This window comes from Melospiza georgiana, chromosome 10 (genome assembly GCF_028018845.1).
Source record: "Melospiza georgiana isolate bMelGeo1 chromosome 10, bMelGeo1.pri, whole genome shotgun sequence".
NCBI classification, from domain to species: Eukaryota; Metazoa; Chordata; class Aves; order Passeriformes; family Passerellidae; genus Melospiza; species Melospiza georgiana.
Window position 1 is genome coordinate 17,096,921 of NC_080439.1, and position 14,729 is coordinate 17,111,649.

Sequence of the window (14,729 nt, forward strand, 5' to 3'; positions counted from 1 at the left end):
CTTTTATTCAATGGGCTTTGTTTAGTCAACTACTGTACAATGTTTTCATAAAATATGAAAACATAACATAAAATGTTTTCACTTTGCTGTCTGAGGCTTCAACCAGAAAACAAACGTGGCCAAGAGTTTCCAAAACAGAAATTTGGGTTCTTGTGCAGAAAGGTTGTTTGGGGTTATTTGAGAAAATTGAGGTAAACTACCACATCTTTGGCAGCCTGAGAAATGCCATGGCAAAGGTGGGTGCCCAAATGTACCCAAGCCGTGTTCTGGGAGAACATCCTCCAATTATCCTGTCTTCTGTGCAAACCACATTCATGGTGGAACTGCCCCTCACAGCTGGGTGTCTAAAAGCCAAAACTATAAAAAGAAAGATATTGCAATAAGTTCCAGATCTGTTGTGCAAAAACCAACTGTTAATGTTTTGTGACTCACAGACTCTAAGGTGCTGTTAGTCAGTACACTCAGGGAATGTCTATTCAAACTTCATTATGATTCATACATAAAGCTGATTTTGAATTTGGGGTTGCTTGCATCCTAATAGTTGCATCTGATTTCACTTCGGGATAAAAAATCAGTCACCTGAAATTTAGTCAGCAAAACTTAAGTTCACTGAACAAACTTGGATTTCCTTTGTAGTGCAGGACAGCAATGCTTCCATAAAAATGTCAAAATAATGGCTTCCAGTGTGTTTTATAAAGGAGGAAACATCTTTCTTCTGGCAGAGATATGGAAAGGAAAAAGCCATTCCAGTTTCAGTAAGCTTAACTAGGGAATTCAAACACCCAGGGCTGTAGCAGTGGTGTCTGATTTGACAGGCTGAGCTGATCAGGGCCAGCTTGGCCCCTGCAGGGCAATGCTTTGTTCTGTTTAGTGCCATTTGCCCATCACCCTTCTGCAGAGCACTCTGGAGACACTGCAGCACATGCAGGAGGGGAGCAGCAGACATGCCAAACAGAGTGGAGAAAAAAGTGTGCTGTTTCCTGAAAGCCTCACTTAGGACATTTGTACATGTGTTAAACCAGGGATTATTTAGGGGCTTAAAAGTCCATGGGTTCTTCTAGGAAATGCTGAGCTGAATGTCAGATCTGCTCAATTTTATATTTTCAGTGTTCCTTACTGATTGTACCAGACAGTCCACACAACCTAGTGCTTAAGGGAACCTTCACTCTCCAAATCACTCCTCAATAATGATAAAATGAGGCTCATTTAAGTTTTGGCTGATGGACATACTGCTTGCTTCATTACAATTCCTTTGTGAATCAAAATCTGATATCAGAAACAACAGACTATGAAATAGAGCTTCCCTAGCAAATAGGTTTTATATGCATAAGAAAATAATTGTATGTTAAATAAAGTAATGGCCTTATTCAGTAATAGTACTTGGAAAATTCAATACATTTTAAGGCTATCCCACTGAAATACTAGAGAAAGGGATCACTGATTTAAAAAAAATCTAAAATTGAATACTAATATACTTTCATACACTAACATTCCATTCTTTCATACACTAACATTCCATTCTATACCATGAAAACATATTAAAACCTATTAGAAAGCATTAGAAACATATAGAACTGAGAACTCACAGTAACAAGTACAATCAGAAAATACACAGAAAATAAAAAAAAAGAATATGCACAGATAAAGCCAGGAGGATTTAAGAGTGAGGTCTCATTCAAGATTTCAGAGCTGAAGGTGGAATAATGAAAGTATGATTTTATAATCCTCCTACACCTTGGCATTATTCTGAAGTAAATCTATGAAGGCATAAGTAAGTGAAGGCTGTGTGATCTCTTTGCTGATTAAAGTGATCCAGCACTGAGTTCAGATACAGGGTGGTCTGGATTTAGGGAAACTAGGCCAGTGGTAGCTGGGAGCACATGGAGTATTCATCCTCACCTGACACAGGAAAGGTCTAAGGATGGAAGGATTAAGATTAAGGCAGACAGTTTATGTGTGAGGAAGACTACAACCATGCTTGCTAAACAACACACAGACCATGATCTACAGTGCTGCAAAATGTTCAGTTCTCAGCTAATGGAACTTATGTGTGTCCCTGAAGACACTGCACCTCTTCACCCCTCTGATATTTCAAAGACATGAACTTTCCCAAGAAATAATGTAGAATATACAAAAATCTGTAAAAATTGCAAACAACAAATGCTTTGTATGTGCTGTGAATGTTTTTTGAGGGCTGTCTCCTTAATGTTTCACATATGAGATCAAAACCCTGCTACATTCACAGGAGAACACCACAATTCAAAGAAGTCTTTTATTCTGAACGTGGTCCAGCTTGAGCACAAGCAGTGTTTGCTCCTGATGCTGATGCTGGACCTTTCTGGAGACAGCCCACGCCAAGAAGTTCTAACACCAATCTAAATAGCTGTTACCTTTGGCAGGAACACAATGAACATGAATTTCTCCTCACAACTTCAAACCCCTCACAAAATACTCTTGGGGCTGGTGTTTGCCAGCCAGGGTAGTTCCTGGGCCAGTGTGCTCAGCAGTGGGTGTGGGCTGTGGGCACTGTGCTCCTGTGCTGTCAGCCAGCACCCCCAGAGCACAGGAACTCAAGGGACCTCCTGCAAACACACATCCTGTGCTTCAGTACAGTAAGATCCCACACACACCAGCTCGGGGAAAACTGAGCATCCTTTAGCTGGAGATCACCCAGTTCCTCACTGTAAATTTTTAAAATCGTACCTGCACTTCGCTTAGTGCAATTTGTGTTGCTTTAAAGGCATTTTGTCTCATCTAATTCTCTACTTGAGACGAAAGCTTGGAATTCTAAATCACAGTCATTAGCACAGCTCACCAAGGTCATAATCTCACATAACCTGTTTTGCTCCTGGAAGACAGCTCTGAGGGCTGGACTGCATGCACTGAGTCAGCTCCCTTCTCTTCCAGAATAGGATGTTAACACAGCAGCAGCATTGCTTTTGCTTGAAGTAAGGCATTGCTGTTCACGAGGGGAGGGTTTGGCAACAATTGCTTCTTATATAAACAAGCAGAAATGAATGATGTTTTCTGGACACCTAAATAAAAGTCTTGTTAAGTATTTGCAAAGATGTATGGATGTAAAAATCTCAGGTCTGATAAATGTTGAGTATTATACAGTTAAAGTTCTATTTCATCTGTTATGTTTAAAGAATAAAGCAATAGGTTTGTATTATGTGGATGTGTCAGAAATGCCTACAAACTATTGGGCCAGTTTATTGTCCAGTATTCTTAGAATATATTAGAGCAGATTTTTTTCAAGATATTAAGCTGCAATAGGCAAGTAGACTACTCAGCTGACACTGCAATTATTTTAATATAAAGGTAGTGGTGAATAATGAGTGTTGCTGATGAAAGTAGATTGTGGACTTACAAATCAGTGTGTGAAATCTGGGTACCTTCAGGATAGGATCAGCCAGAAGAAACTGCCAGTAGGTGTTATTTGCTTTGTTCTATCTGAGGCAAACAAAACATGGTACAAACCATTAAGAACTACTATTTATTAAGAAACTTACTTTATAATGCTTTCAACTCTCCTTACTACTTCCTTATTTGACTTGTGCAAGGGATATCAGATTTTATAGTAATGTTAAGTTCCCTCTGACTATCTGAAAGGACAAGACTTCTGGAAAAAAAGATGATTAACAGTTCCATCTTTATTTCTGTACTTAACAGCTTGCAATGCTAATTCATGAAGCCTTTTATACTTCTTTATCACTCCATCCATCCCCTCCTCAGTACCCAGCACTGAAGGTAACAACCAACATCACAGTCATTATACCATGAAAGGAGCAGTTATTTTTTAAGTGAGAAAAAAATCCAGCTTGCAGTTTGATCTTAGAAATTAATTGGTAAAATGCTGCAAACATGATCATGCAGTGTAGAACAGATCTATACCCCATCACTCTTATTTAATAGTTTGATATTATATTTAGTAATGTCTTTTGCCTAGAGGAATACTAAACAGCTACTTTCAATTTTAAGGAATCAAATTATCTCCCAGCCTCCTGAAGACACCACTCCCAAATCTTTTCTAGCCCTCACATCTGTCTTGGGGAAGCACACAGCTTTCCTATGTTCCATTTGGCAGAGACAAGTACAAAAGAAAAACTAATCTTCGCCTAAAAAAATTCCAGCAGATAAGACATTGGTGTTCCTATAAACAAAATCTGAAATTGTGGCAGTCTTTGAATCCAGAAGGATGATTCTTAGATTTGCTATTAACATTTTTTAATTTTTTCTGTAGTGCAAGTAAAGATTTTTTTTTTTTAGATTGAGGCTTGCAGTGGGGCCTTCAAGAGACACTTGTTGCCTACAGAAGCCAGTTCTTGATTTAGGACATCTATATATATGCTATGGCTATATATAGGAGATTGGCTAACCTAAGTCCCAAAAAAGTCATGTTTGAGGTGCCAGCTGCAGGGTGCCAGCTGTGGCCAGCTGGAAATGCAGGCAGGAGAACTGGCACCGGTATTTCAAGAACATATTGTATTTCAGCAAGAGCTCAACAAAACTGGCACTGGGAAAGGGCAGGACAAAACACAGGTAATCCTCCTGCTGAATCAAATGTTTGGTTTGAAAGTTCTGGCTTTCCCCTTTCTGCAAGAGCTGTAGACATCAAGCACAACTATTTCTGGAGCAGGCTGTAACTCACAGCATCACACCACTCAGCTGCCATAACCCCTCTCTCCATGTCCCCAGTGCTTGTTGTGCTAAGTGGACCACAGCCCTTGATCTCACAGCAGTTGTGCTAGACTAAGATCAAAGTCTAGCAGCAGGAAAATTACCATGTGGGACTCCAGTCACCAGGAAAAGGCCTTTTCATACTTGAAAAACAATGTGCATACTTCTGCTGCCATGTAACAGAAAACATAGTTATGGTTAGATACGTGGTGATGAGTAACAAGGATACAGATCACTGGCTCTTGAGTGCATGGAAATGTGTTCACATCATCCAAAATGCTGACAGTGCCAGGATTCATCACTTGCTTTTGGTGACACCTCCCCCTACATGCTTTTATTTAGCTATCATGAGCTAAAATTTCAAAATGTGGCAGTAGAAGCTAGTTATGGATGTCCTGAACTGACAAGTTATTCACAGAAAGCCAGATATCTATATAAAAAATTGGGAAGTTCATGCATGTGTGTCCTGTTTCATCAGCACTACTTGTGGTAACAGCCTCTCTACATAGCAGGATGGTGATCACCTCTCCTCAGCTGCATTCCAGGCCCCTTCGCCTGGCCAGGAGGTGGCTGACAGCTCCTGCTCAAATGAGACAAGGAGGAGAGTTAAAACTGAGGCAGTTTCTTCAGGGTTTGGTGGCCCTGAGCAGCTCTTGCTCTTGGTTTTCACTCAGTCCTTTGGTGGGTGATGAGGAGCACAGGACAGTGGGCCTTTGAAGTCATTGGCAGTGGTAATTCTGGGACCTGCAGCCAGTGTTGGCAGGATGACAGCTCTCACTGGGATCAGTGGAGGCACTGCTGCTCCCCAAAGCCAGTTATTTTAAGTCACATCTAAACAAGGAATTATCAGCTTAAGATCAGCCTTTCTCCCCTGCAGGTTCAATTAGATGCAATACTTGGTAACTGAAAGGCAAAAATCACATCCCTCTCACTTGAGCCAGACTGCTCTTGCCTTCAGTGGGTGTTGGCTGCTGCTGAACTGAAGAATTCGCAGCCTGGCCAGAGGTATGTGGGTAAATACCTGGGAGGCTGACATGCCCTGTGTGCCTGTTTGCTTCAGCAGAGGCACAGCAGCCTCATTTCAGACACTTCCCTGCATGCCAGTGCCTGACATCCCTGCCTGTGGGAGGGCAGGTGACTCTGCACCATTTCTTGTACCTGTACCGCCTGCCTGGCACCACCATGCCACATGGTGCTTGTTTGCCTTCTCTCTTACTCATCTCCTGAGCAAAACTAAACCAACACACCACCAGAAGCTACCACTGGACTCTACACTTCACAGCCTGCTCCACGCATGCTCCTTTCCCTTCTTCCCTCCATACTCTGCATTTGCAGTGGGGATTTGCTGCTCCAGCCATGGTGTGCCTGGTGGCAGCACATCTACACCAGCAGTCTGCATCATTGCCATAATGCAAGCAGAGACTAAAAACCCATTGCAGACAAGGTCTTAGAAACATGAAGGGGCTTGCAATAAGGAAAACAAAACAAAAATGCTCTTAACACATCTGTGGGGTTTTTTTTCCTGCGAAACGTTTTATCAGGTTATGTTTCTTTAATTTATTGCTAGGTCCCTATGCAATATTATTGCCCATTAAATAAAAAGATTACATACCAAAACAGAAAGACACACTGTATTTACTAACAACCAAATCCCAGCACCATTCTAGGTTTCCAGACCTAGCTCAGGAAACCTCTTTGTGGGCTGTTGGGCTAAGCAGCAGCCAGGTGCTGACAGACACTAGAGATACCCCTGGGCAGTGATGGCCATCTCCAGAGTGAAACCAGGCACTGCTTTTCCCAGCATTAAACCCAGCATGAGCAACCCCCTGCCCCCACAAGTCAGAGCACCTCTGCTAACATCTCCTGGATAAAGACTTCACTCTATATCCAAATACCTCTGGAGCTGAGGTGGCTGCAGATCCAGGGCTGGCTCTCCTGTCCTGCTGAGATCCATGACGCTGCTCCTCAGCTTGCTTGCAGCATTCCTGGCCCACATCTGAGGCTCAGCTCCACCAAGCTTCTCCTGCAGCGTGTGGGGCTCCTGAGAGACCCCAGTCAGCTGCTGTGCCCTCAGCTCTGCTCAGCCCCTTCAGCTCCTCTGGCTGTGGCTGCCTCCCCAGCCAGGCTTGAGGAATGATTCAGCTCAGGGAATAAACAAAATGGAGTTTCCTCCCTGGGGCAGAGGCATGAGCAGCAGGTGAGCAGTGAGGATACCAGCACCCTGCTGTCACAGCCCAAGTGTGTCATTACCTTACACCACGGGTAATTAAAGCCAAAATCAGTCACACTGAATCCATTTGTTCAGTCCTCATTCACTTGCTTTTAGTGGAGGGGAATCATTTGAAAGCAGCTGAAATCATGGCATCAGGTCACCTAACTACACATGGGTTTCAGGTGTGAAGTCAGATTTCAGGTGTGTGCTCTTCAAAGTTAAAATCAGAAAACCTCTGTCAGGCCCCTTTTCTAAGTCTTCATGCCTATTTCTTCTATTGCAAACATTTGTTTGAAATTACTGATAAATCAGGAAATGTTTGGGGTATCTGAGCAGAACAGAAATCCAGGTGAATTTTGTGTATATATACATTTTAAAATGCTCCATTTAATGTTATCAATTTTGCTGTACTAAGTGCAATAGTTTTGAGAATCCAAATATGCACTTCATATGAAAAAATGTATCAAGCCTGGGACTGATTATGAGAGTGCTGATGGAACTAATGCACAATTTAAATGAAAAACCCTGCCTTCAGTATTAATTTGATCTGAGCTATTGTAGAGCAATCACAGCCCTCAGATTGCTTTATACTCCAGTAAATTAGACTTAAGTGCTTCATGAGAGAATTAAAAGAACCCAAGATAGGAAAAGCATCATTTAAAATTTGTAAGAGCTATTAGGAGTGGTAATCAGCTACAGAAGGTTCTGCCATTTTATTACATATATGCACACACATGCATGTAGAACTACTTATTTACTCATTAATTAACTTTTTGTATCTCACATCCATTGTAGCTCATTTGCTGCAATCCCCTAATCTAAAATTAGGGGGGCTATACATCCCTTTTCAAACATTAACCAGACCTGGGAATTATGTTCTGATTCTTGTATTTCAAGTGCTCATAAATTATTGAAATAGGAGATGTAGCTGACTGCTGTAGAGAAATCATGTTTTACCTAAGCTCAGACTGTTTTTTAAACAATATTGTTTATTTCAATACCTGATAAATTCAAATATATTGCCAGTGAACACATAATAAAAGCTATTTTTTTCTGTTGAAAATTTAATTGAAGGTTATCCCAAGTAATAATGAAAGCCCATAGCAGCACTGGCATCACATCAAAGAGTGCTGGTGCATTACAAAGGCACCTCTGTACTGTTCACGATCATAGAAAAGATTAAGTGATACAAAGAACCGGCTGGGGCTTTTTAACAAATTCTGGCAACGAGGTTACAACTCTGGACAGTGGCCAAGGGTGCAGTTTTCATGTGCAATCAAGGGTATAGCTTAAAGCAGAGAAGGAATCAAATCCTCCTTTGCAGCCAGGGCTGAGAGGGGACAAGCCAGCAGGTGGCCACAGTGGAGCCCAGGAGCCACAGCTGGGGCCAGTTGTACACTAATACTCCAATTAATTTTCATATATTTTTTTAATGCAAGTGATTAAAGCACAGCTGTCCCTCTGCACTGCCCAATGACAGCTGGTTCTGCCTTCTCCCAGATTAAGTAAAGCCAGTCAGTCTGCAGAGCCCACTGAGACCATTGCTGTCAGTGCCGGGCTCAGCCCCAGTCTCACTCCACCCTCTGACGGGAGCACAGGTGGCTCCAGTGGGACAGCACATGGCAGGGCAATCCAGAGGCCTTGGTAGGACAGCCCAGGCTGGGGAGGCTGTGCCCGACCCCGAACCACCACAGGGCAGAGCAGCCCTCCTGTCAGGAGTGGCAGCAGGCTGAGCAGGAATTGTGAATGAAGCAGAAACATCATACCCGAGATGGCCTTTGAGGGGCACCTTAAATCTCAGCACACAGCTAAAAGGACACCCTTCCACAAATACCACTCTGCATTAAGCAAAGAAGTTGTATTTATATCAGGAAGGGTCACAGGGGTCCTGCAATATGAATCTTCATTGGAAGCAATATCAGATGTTTTTGATGAAACTGTGTAAAAACTGTAATATCATGTGATTAGCAATTTCACAGGGAAAGGATCAATTTCATGCTTTTCTCTGTATTTTCTAGCTCTTACACACCTGCACTGTGAAATCCTAGACAGCAAACAGCCATACAGTCGAGCAATATTAAAATATCCTTCCAATACTGAAAGGGATACATCACGTATGTTAGCCAAATCTCTAATAATGCCATACAAATATCAAGCAGGTCATTGTTATTATTCAGCTACCACCATGAAGGACTTAAGTCAGATAGTGTAATAAACAGTTTTAGAACTGGTAATTTCCATGCAGGTATCCAAACCAGTTAAGTTTTTTCCCAAAAGTTCAGAGTGCCTGGCTATCATCAAACAAAATCAGGTGAAGAGATTCTTGTAGAAAGAAGACATGGGGTTTAGTATTCCAGTTACAAAACAATTAGTTAAACTTCAAAGTCATTTCATGTTATTACTTTCATACTTTTGGTTTTGTTCTTTTAAGTGGGGATCATTTTCTTGTACTATTTTATTTTACTAATGTAATTAATGTATCCACTTAATTTTTCCATCTCTTGTAGAATAGAGCATATATGGAGTTTATATCAGATTTTAAAACAAAAATTATTGTCTAAAAGAGGAATCTAGGAGCTCACCCTTCTATGAAAGTAAATTTCAGCACTCAGAAAAGAAGATCCAAGTTGATGATAATATCACTTACTAGTTTTACCTCCACTGACAGCATGCTCAGAGATAAGAATCAGAACACTTCACACCCAGGAGTGCTTTTCTTCAGAGGGGAATGAGTTTCTCAAGATATTCCAGGTAGAGCTGCTTGCCCTGCAGCGAGGGTCAGGGTTTCAGCACTGGATTTTGAGAGACAAGCAAATTCAGAAATACCTTATTCTCTTCTAGTTTTTACACCAGTGTTTGTACAGACCGTTGTCAGAAGTGGGGCTCCAGATGCCATGGGGGATGCAGCCGTGGCACAGCCCTTCCTGCCAGTCAGAGCCAGCAGGATTTGGGATCTGGCTATAAACTTCCGGCCCTTTGCAGCAGTAGCTACCTGGGAAGCAGAAATCATGCTGTGCCATAGAATTTAACCCAGGCACAGAGGATGAGGGTCCATTCCCAATCCCAAGGCAATCGGTTAATGAACTCTGATTTGTTTATTGCAAAATGGTTAGTCCTTTGTCAACCTGTTCCCTGTTTGCCAACCCACTGTCCTGACTTCCAGACCATGTCTAGACTACTGGGCCAGACCTACTGTTAGCAGGTTTAAAGGATTGAGGACAATTTTCCCTTTTGTATTTGCTTTCACATGCTTCAGGCAAATTGTTGCACCATCAGCACCTGTAAGTGGAATCCTCTTGAGCTGATTATTCCTTGGTAGTAACTTCTCCCAAGGGCACTACAGGTTTTCAAGTCTGAATGCCTCTCTGGTGTGCTTCATGCCCACAGGGTTTGTGACACTGCTCTGAGGTCCATCATACCTAAGGGTTCTGTTTACATCAGCAGTGCACATTTCTCAATAGTTCCTAAGGCATCTGCACTGCTATGGGACTGTTTGGGTGATGAGAAAATTTGCAGTGCTTTGCTTGCTCTGGAATGTCTGAAAACAACGCACCCAGAAAGGCAAAAAGGTCTTGGGAACACATTCCTGTGAGGTTTGCAGGAGGACCCTGAGTCTGCAAGTCAAACAAGAAACCCACATGATCTTTGAGTCAGACTGGATCAATTCTTTTTCCTCAAGGTGCAGAAATTTCAGCTGACTTGCTGGTGACTCCTCACTTCTGTCTCATTAAAAGTAAAACAAGCTCCACACAAGACCCAGGATAAGACATTGTATAGTGGGAAAGTGAAATCTCAAGTTTTTCTGCTGACTTTGAGACCTTTCCCCTGGCACCATATGTTTCAAAGAAAGAGAAGTTGCTACAGGCCAGTGTATTTCAGCCTTCCCTGCTGTTCCTCTGATTCAAAGCAGATCTGAACTGGCTGCATCAGATATATTTAAAAGAAAAGGCACATTGCTTTGGACTTGTTTCTATAGTGCTTCTTGGGATGGATGCCTTAAAGTCATCAGACATTTGGCCACTGACCAGAATCCAGCACTCAAGGACAGTGGAGATTATGGACATATCTACATTTTGGTTCAGTTTAGGGTTGCACATTTGCACTGAATCTCCCAAGCATAGCAGTCAGAATTAGGTAGGATTAAAGGTAGGATTCCTGATGAGTAAAAACTATAAAACTGAAGGAATAAATTCCTAGGTACAGCTTCACTTCTCACATAGGAATAAGACAACATAGAACTAGAAACAGAGACATTTCTTCCATAGTTGTGTGGGTTCAGTGAGAGCTGTGGATTCCAGTGCCCAGCTGTATGATTTTCAGCACACCTCGACTCCTGAAAAAATGACAGCAGCTATTTCATTGTGACCCTGTGTGCTTCCTCTCTCCTGCTCACTGTTTCCAGCTGAAATTTCATCTTCTTTTGCTTCTCCCCAGCTTCCCCCCGTGCTGTGCCCAGCCTATAGAGCCCTACACCACATATACAGGACAGGCTGCGATTCAAAGGCCGAAAGTTGCTAAAGAGCTTATGCAAGTTAATTACTGTGCCCGTTTAATCCCACCTAATGCAGATTAGTGCTGTCAGCTACTGCAGGGAGAGCAGTTGATGTAACAGGGCTGACCCTTCCACAGGGAAACCAGAGGAGATGCTGATGCTGAGGAGATGCTGCTGGGAACAGAAATCTCTTGTGCTTCTCCCCAGCTGCTGTAGAATGGAGGAGCTGGGCACAAAAGCTGGGCATGAAAACCAGGCAAGTTTAGAAAAGGTATCACCCCCTTCATTTCAAGAGGAAATTGTCAGCTTTGACCCCATGCCCCACTTCTGCACCTTGATGAAACAGTTTAAGTTCCAGGAGACAGATGCACAGAAGACATCCTTGCATCAAGACATGAGCCATGGTGAACTCAAGCCACCAGACCCTACTTACATATCAAACAAAAAATCCTAATACATGTTTCCTTCAAAATGAACATCAAGAGGTCACAGAAAACCATCCAGTTTGAAAGGCCTATTGTCCCTCCAGGCAGGAGAAGATGGAAAGGTGGAGGGAGACCTTCCTGGGAACCTGCACTTCTCTCCACTGGAGTCCAATCTAACAGGATTAATTTACAGCCATTACTCAGGCGAAATGCCCTTTGGCAGCAAGGTGTGTTTATATAGGGGCTGCTTATTCCCTGAAAGAGTGCAAATACTCTGTGTTCTGATGGCTCATCCCAACAATTAATGGCATGTTGTATTTCAGGATTTCAGCTTTTCCTGTTCTGTTCTGCTCTAAAGAGTGAAATAATATGGGTAGTCTTGATTTGTAAGAGGTAGCCAGGAGTGCAGCATTTCACCTGACACCTTTGGTAACCCAGCTACACTAACATCCATTTCTCAACCCATGCATAATATGACAGTTAAGCAATTATTTTCCACCTCAGCAGGTTTTACGGTCAAATTACAGATTTTTCTCTTTCTGATTCATGGCTGATAAAACTTTGACTGATGGAAGTAATAATGACAGAATATGTGGTAAGGTGGTCTGCCACTGGCTGAGAGTCAGTGCACGGGACACTAAACTTCATTCAAAAGCCCTTCTTATTCCACATGACTTACAGATGTTGTAAAATTTAATAACTGTTTTTAAAGGAGTATAATCAAGTCTAAATCACGTCAATCCTTTGTTTACATTAGAAATCTACATAAATTGTATTTTGAAAAATTAGATTTTGCAAGCAAAAAAGAGATTAAATGATTAAACATTTCTTTCACAGAATTTCTTTTCTTTTTGTTGAAGATCAAAAAGCAGTCACATATTTCAGAAGCTTCCAGAGCAGCAATCGTTGTGTTACTTTTCCTGTGCCTTCCTTCCTCCTCCCAGCCTCAGGAATTAAATCAGGCTATAAAGTCAGAATGTTTTTCAGGTGAGACACACAATCAGAAGGAAAGCAGGCAGGGAATAAAGGCATCGGAACAGCATCACCTTCCAAGCACGGAACACCGGAGGCAGAGCCTGCTTTGGCTCCGCGGAGCCCGAGCCAGCCCCAGCGCCGCAGCTCCGGCAGGAGGAGGAGGAGGAGGAGGAAGAGGAGGAGGAGGAGGAGGACGAACTCCCTTCCTCCGCTGTCCCCTCTCATCCCCCCGCCTCCCCTTCCTGCTCGGGACGGAGGGACGCAGGGAAGCACTGTGAAGCCGCGCACTGTCGGGCACGACTTCGTCCCTCCGCGTTAGCGTGTGCCTAAATCCTGATATCCAGGGACGGAGCATGGCACCATCCGTCTCCCGCCCCCTGGGGCCGAGCACCGGCCGCTCTCAGCATCCCGGCCGAGCTGCGGGCCCTGCCCTCACGGGGCCCTCCCCTCACCGGGCCCTCCCCTCGCGGGGCCCTCCCCTCACCGGGCCCTGCCCTCACGGGGCCGCGGCGCGACGGCGCCACCAGGCGGCCACCGGGCTCCCTGCGGCCGGGCCGCGCAGCTCCGCTCCGCCCCGCGCAGCCCAAGGTTTTTGAAACTTTAAAACTCAATTCTGTGTCACTTTCCAGAAGCACCACTGAAATGAGAAACAGTATAAATTTTAGCAATAAATCCATCACGTGGCTTCCATTCTAACGTGGACCTCAGTGTGTTTTCAAGCACTTACATATCCATATTATTGCATGTAAGACTTAATCTTAAACGATTTCCCTTGGAAATCACTATAATTCCTCTCTGGAGGAGAGTTTCTGTTCTGTAAATAGGAGAATGCCAGATTTCCAGGTAACACGCCTATTCCCTAGGATTAAATACTGTCTGCAGGAGGGAAAGGTGAGCCCAGTGCTGATTCATGTTAGCCAAGGAAAACTCACAGCCCATGTGACAGGCTCTTGGACTGCTCATTAAATTTCATCTTAGCCATTCCAAAAAGCAATGGGGCTCCATTTGTGCCAGTGGGAAATTTAACTGAAAATTTATTGGACAAACCTTAAGAACCCTCAGCTGAAACACCATCTCCATCCCTCAGGCCACGCAGCTGCCTTCAGAACCCACCACCTGGCTGAGGAGGTAACATCACTCACCTATCACAAGCAATGTGATGGGTGTTGCTGCAGCACCTTGGGAAGCATGAATGTCCAGTTCCTCTCCATCCCTTGTTTTTCTGCATTTCTTGCTTTACAGGTATAACTTGCTTCTTTTTTTGTATTTCATCAAAACCAGGATGTGATGTTGATCCCTTGATGAAACATGACACACCTCCAATTTACACATGTACACATTTACACATAATGGGGCTACTTCAAAACAATCCAAGGCCACTTTTAACCCATTTTTCCTCTTTATACTCTTCTGAGATGCAGGGTGGCATAATTCCATATTAAAAAGCATTTAGCTAGTAACAAAACACAATTAGCCTTTGCCAGTCTTTGGAATTGATAGCTGTCACTACAGCTGTTAGTGCTGCATTAAGCTGCTATACTTTAAAACAAACAATCAAATCCTATTAAATACATCACTGTTATCAGGTGGGTGGTTTTCCTCTTCCCAACAGACAAAGGTCCCCATTTTTTACTCCAAGCAGCTGTTTAGCTCCCCAGTTGCTAGAATGAAGCAGAGCCTCTGTTCTAGGGTACTGTTACTAAGATTTGGACTCCATGCAACTTTCACTTAAAATTCAAACCTTTCTTCAAGCCCAGCCCACCCTTGCTGTGAGTCCCTTCTCCCTCAGACCCTCTGGAACCCCTCCAGGAACCTGGCTTCAGGTTCTCCTCAGGAGCCTGCAGCAAGCAATCCACCCAGGTTTCTCAGTGTGATGTGAGCACAGCCTGACAGCCAGGCCAATGTGACCCCTCGAGTTCAGCCAGGATCCAACAGCAGTGAATTC